This window comes from Tiliqua scincoides, chromosome 4, assembly GCF_035046505.1.
Source record: "Tiliqua scincoides isolate rTilSci1 chromosome 4, rTilSci1.hap2, whole genome shotgun sequence".
Classification (NCBI taxonomy): domain Eukaryota; kingdom Metazoa; phylum Chordata; class Lepidosauria; order Squamata; family Scincidae; genus Tiliqua; species Tiliqua scincoides.
The window spans coordinates 67,537,824-67,543,846 of NC_089824.1; positions in this window are offsets into that span (position 1 = coordinate 67,537,824).

The following is a 6,023-nucleotide window of genomic DNA, read 5'->3' on the forward strand; positions in this document are numbered from 1 at the left end:
TGATAGCTGCCTTTTTCATATAATGGAAAAGTAGGATACAGTACTAATTAATAATAATGTCAGTGTAGTTTACCTGTGCCAGAGTTTCTTTGACCTCTGCAACTGCAAATATCTACAGAGTGATACTATTGCCATCCAGCAGGTGCAATGGTGAGTTCAACTTGGGGGGGGGGGCTGGGGCAAAAGTCCTACAAGAGATTCTCAATGATGCACACACCCCCATGCTTTGAAAAGCACATGCCAATTACCCATGGCTTTCAGATGCCAGCTACCAAATGAACACCAGTTCTCTTGCACATTGCCAACTACAGCTACATTATAAAGTAGTTATTCATATTGTATGTTAATACGTATATTCACCTACAGAGGACTCCCCCCAGTTTCCAGTAACACTGATGGTGCTCAGCCAGGAAAGCAGTCAGCATGCCATGGGCTGTCTTGGGTCCATGGCCTCTCTGTGCTAAAAACAAAACTAAAACCCTTACCATGTTCCTTATGCACTGCAGTGGAACCCGGAAGTGCAGAACTTCCTATTTCATTTATGGGGACTGTGAGACCTGTGAGTCTGGGTTACACTGCAGCATACAAGAAACATAGTCAGGAGGGGAATGATTTGTGAAGTGGGAAAGAAGCAGATCTGGGCTGCTTAGATAGGTGACACGTTGCAGGGAACCCCAAATTAACCACCCACTCAGAACCCTCGTCATCTGCCACTGATACGCCCACTTCAGGTGATTACATAATGAGCTGGCACTTGTCTTCACTTGTCAGATAGGGTCGAGAACAGTAGCAGTGGACCAGACATAGGGGTCTTTGTGTGGCCATGTGCCCCCAGCTTCTACCCCATCAGGCCCCACTTGTGGAACGTTTAGCAGATATAACACCCAAAAGGAGTGGAGAACCTACCATATATAGTTCTCTTGTCAAGAAAAACACATCACAAGTATCCAAGCCTCTAGTGAGAGTGCTAAATTTAGGGAGAATGAATGCTGTATTTTATACAACTGTCTGAGAAAGATGTAAGGTAGGTGATGATTAATCCTAACAGAAGTAAACAATGTGGCAGCCATCCTTTGGACAGCTCTCGTATTTAGATTGGGCTACTGTTTAGAAAAAATCTCTGTGATTATTTTGTTCTACAGGATACAATACAGAGCTTTCCTGTTAGTATTTCTTTTTGGTTTGTTTCCCAGTTAAGAGAAGCATTGCCCTTAAAAAAAAAAATCAGCTTTAGATTAATATTATTTTTACTGCCAATCCTGTAAAGTTGACAGAAATCTGAAAGTCAAGAGTTGGTGACTCAGCCTTGAGTATAACCATAACAATCAAAGCAATGCAGGTGGAATTTTGTAACAAGTTCAGTATATTAGCCCCAGAGAAAGGATTTCAGCTATGAACTCTGCTGCCACATAATCCTGTGTGGGGTGGATCTCCCAAGGCACTACTCATTGCACAGTTTTTAATACTAAGTAGTATTTAAACACTTTAAAAAGCAGCTTTAGAGGCTCCAATCTAGAGTGTAATTATGGCTGAGAGGGTTAACCCTCCACACCCCAATAAAAATAATCCCCAAACCTCCAGAAGAGAAGGATTTGGGGGGGGGGACTTCCCATGGAAAACCAATCCTGGGGGAAACAGTAGACTTCTCTTTCCTCACACATGCTGTCGTTCCAAATCGGATTGGTGGCTCCAATTTTATTTTTTTTAAGATGAAGATGGTTGACCTCACACCAGAGTCCCAAATTAGACGTGAGATTTAGGCCTCAATCCTATCAAACTTTCCTGTGCTGATGTAGCCATGTCAACAGAGTGTGTGCTGCATCCTGTGGTGTGGGAGTAGTTACTGAGGCTCCTCAAGGTAAGGGAATGTGTGTTCCCTTACCTCAGAGCTGCATTGCGTTGGCATCGGCACTGGAAAGTTGGATAGGATTGGGCTCACAATCATATATCTCTAAGAATGGGAAGGCAGAAGGATGGAAGGCTGTGATGTTTGAGAGGAAAGATGGCAAGAGGTGAAGAGGCCCATCCACAGTGTATCCTCTGGTCAAACTTGCAGGCTTACAAAACTTTTTTAACCCACCCAGCCCACAGGTGTACACGTTTGATCCCTGTTGCATATACGCAACGTTGGGCAGAAATGGCTTAAAAGAAAAAGTTACTCCATGGAGTTGAGTCTAGCTCCTTCCAACTTCTGGCAGCTATTAAGCCTTCCCTTGCTGACAAATACATGCAGTGCCAGACAACGGAATCAGTTTCAAGGAACAATCCATAGTCTGGTGGAAAGTGTGTGAAGTGCCCTCTCATCAACCAAGTCTTCTAGGCAGCTGCCCAGAGTTGCTTGTTATATTTTCCACCAGGCAACGTATTGTCTTCTGAGCCAAGAGCTCTGGTATTGCAAATTCCACATTTCCAAAACTCATCACTCCATAGAAATAAGAATGAAAATTTAAGAGCAGAATAAATATGCTCATTAAACATCTGGACCTATAAGATACTTTGCTGCTATACTGTCAAGCTATTTTTGTATAACCGTGCGCTCTAGAATCTTAAATTAAGCCTCAAGTTAACTCACACAGATTTGTGTGCATGTGGCTGTGTGTGAATGAGAAAGTGTGGGAATTAGGGGAGGGGAGATGAGAAAATTTCCCTCCACCTAATAAGGGGACCAATTCCATCTAGCCCTAGCTCTGGGTGTCACAAGCCTGTTGTAAAGCATGTTTATGGCACCCTGTGAGGAGTCAGCTGCGACGCCAGCCCAGCACCAGTTGGTGATGAGCCCAGCAAAGGCCGGACACTGCCTGGAGCATGATAAGAACTCCAGGCGTGGGCAGTGGTGAAGGCATTGGGGGTGGTGGGAGGAAGAGGCAGGGTGGGTGGGGAAGAACCAGCGCAGGAGGGGCAGGTGGAGCCCTGCTGCACCATATCCTACCATCCATGTTGGGCTGCAAAGCCCAACACAGAGCTCCTTCACTTTGCACTAGCAATATAGCAGCCCCTGCACCCTTACCCAAGGAGGCCTCCTGCAGTGCCGTTGGATGCAGCAATAGCCATTTTGGCACCAAGGGTTTGGCACCAGTAGCCATTTTGGCACCAAGCTGCCAAGGATGGGGCTGTAGGTCTGCATTCCTCATATGTCAAATGTTTTCTACTTGCTTAAAGCTTTGATTATGGGAACTCAATAGACTTCGGTTGCAGTGTTCGGTTTGGCTCGCTTTCTTGAGTTATTTCCTCTGCATGCATTTTGAAAAAAAAAAACAGTGGATTGATCCTAGAATACTTCTCTTACCTCCATAAACCGATACTCAGAATCTTCAGTCTCTAGCCAGTTCCCAGATTGCAAATAGCATATACATGCTATAAATGGCCCATAGCTTCCATAGATTGCTTCGTGTTCACCTGTCAACATTGGGTATATCTGAGCCTTTCTTTCAAGACTTGTCTTAGCTGGATTCAAGGGCCTGGGAGAAAGTCTTCAAGATCGTTGGCTCAGCAACTTCCAATCTGTTATCAGCAAATTCCAATCAGTTATTTCAGGTATGCACACACAATTAATTTGTTGTTCTACTGAAAATCTTCTGAGGAGCAATTCGCCATTCTTAAGTGAAAGGGAAAAGAACTGGAATGAACATAATACACTGAACGAATTGAAAGCTGAAAAGCTGTAGCCCAGTTCCATACAGGAGTGTTGTTCATTTTCAGGGAATGGAATATATTTGTTTTATATAGTTTCATTTATTAAGCCCCATGAAGGAAAGTAAGCTATTGACAAAAGAAGATTACTCCAAGTTTCCAGTATTTGGTTGGTTTCAGTATGCCTTTTAGTGTCCATCTAAGCCAGTGCTTCCCACACTCCTACAAGGGAGTTGGTAGCACTGTAAGTTGTTGTGAGGGAAGACAGCAACACAATCCACAGGATTATGCTGCTGCCAGGGATGGGAGAAGGGTTTTCTACTTACCTGCAGCCTGTGTTGCAATCCTGGGGGGGGGACGGACCAGGAAGCCCTCCACAGGGCTCCCCATGCCTGTAAAAATGTCAAAAATGCCCTTAAAGGGGTATTGGCCAGTGTTTCCCTAGCTGGTGGGTCACAAGCCACCAGTTTTGGGAACCAATGTCCTCAGCTAAGTTTTAAACACCAATAGGCATACAGATTTCACTCCTCTACACCAGGGGTGTCCAAACATTTTGGCAGGAGGGCCACATCATCTCTCTGACACTATGTCATGTTGGGGGCTGGGGGAAAAGAAGTTAATTTACATTACAAATTTGAATAAATTTACATCATAAATGAATACCTTAGAGATGGAACTTATGAATGAATGAAGGTCTTGCAATGGCTCAGGGCCTATAAAAGGCCTTGCACAAAGCAAGGCTGGCCTTTGCTGCCACTGCTGCATCACAGAGTGTGAAACAGCAAGCAGTGGAGGGAGCCCTCCTCCCACAGCTCATATGAGAGGTCAAACACTTGGCCATCACACTGAGAGCAGTTGCATCAGGCCAGTGTGGGTTTCAGCAAGTCTTGGGAGGGCCAGAGCTCACTGGAGACTGGGGGCTCTCAGAGGGCCGGATTGGGAGTCCTCAAGGGCCGCAAGTGGCCCCAGGGCCAGAGTTTGGGCACCCCTGCTCTACACAATTGAATGAGATCTCTATCTCTGTCCACAGTTGAATAAGTCAGCACTTTGTGTGTGCAGTGTGTCTTGAGTACCACTCTAGGAATAATAAGAAAATATTATAAGGACATGAAAGGGTTTCTTCCCCCCTTCAACCAGCAGCATATCTCAAGAATGGCTTGAAGGCTCCCCTTGCCTTGAGGGATGTAGTTAAGAGTTAAATTTTTGTTTCAGCAACAAATTACCTCATAGCATAGACAGCGCTCTCTCTTTGCTCATTATTGAGTATTTGTGTCACTCCCAGAGTACTCCGAGATGCACCTTAAGGCAATATCTATCCCTGACAGTTCAGTCACACTGTTATTCTTGAGAAATGAACTTTGTGTCATGCATTGTGGGGTACTGTTCTGAGTCGCAGCTTCTACTAGTTCCAGCTAAAAGGAGAATCCACATGCTAATTACTAATGTTTTATTCATTAAAAATAAAAATTAAAACATTTTTTTAAAAACTTTGTGAGCACAACCACCTGGTAAGCGGATGTTAAGAAGTGATCTGGGCACTTGGTGGTGGTCTAGACATTCCCTTGATGTCCTGAGGCAGAGGTTGGTACCTGAGATTCAGGTGGTGTCTGCTCAGACTCTTGACTGGGAAAATTTATGCCACAGGTAGAAGGGTGAGATATGCCAGGCTGAAACAATTAGTATAATGTTTAAACCCCCCAGCCGAAGGACAAGACTCAGCAGTTCTAGTTTTTTCCCCCCGGTCCTCTTATCTCAACTGCTACATAGAGCAGGTCTTTAAGGGCGCAATCCTATCTTGCACTGGAACAGGCACCCAGGAGGCTTGCGCCATATCCAGCGCAAGATAGGGCTCCACAGTGGCTCAGTTGATGGTAAGGAGAAACTCTTCCCCTTACCCCCCAGTAAACCACTGCAGCCCCTATGGGTCTCCTTGGACTTGCGCCACCTCCTGAGGCAGGGGTGCTCAAATGCCAGCCCGGGGGCCATTTGTGGCCCTCAGGGACCCTCAATCTGGCCCATGGGGAGCCCCCTGACTCCAATGAGCCTCCGGCTCACCAGAGACTTGTTGGAGTCCACGCTGGCCCAATAAAACTGCTCTGAGTGCAATGGCCAACTGTTCAGCCTCTCTTGCAAGCTGTGGGCTGAGGGCTCCTTTGGCTGCTTGCTGTTTCATGTCTGTGAAGCAGCAGTGGCAACAAAGGAAAGGCTGGCCTTGCTTTGCACAAGGCCTTCTATAGGCCTTGAGCTATCGTGAGACCTTCATTCATTCATATAAGTTCACTTCTTAATATATTAATTTATGCAAATTTTAAAAGGAAATTAATTCTTTTTCCCAGCCCCCAACACAGTGTCAGAGAGATGATGTGGCCCTCCTGCCAAAAAGTTTGGACACC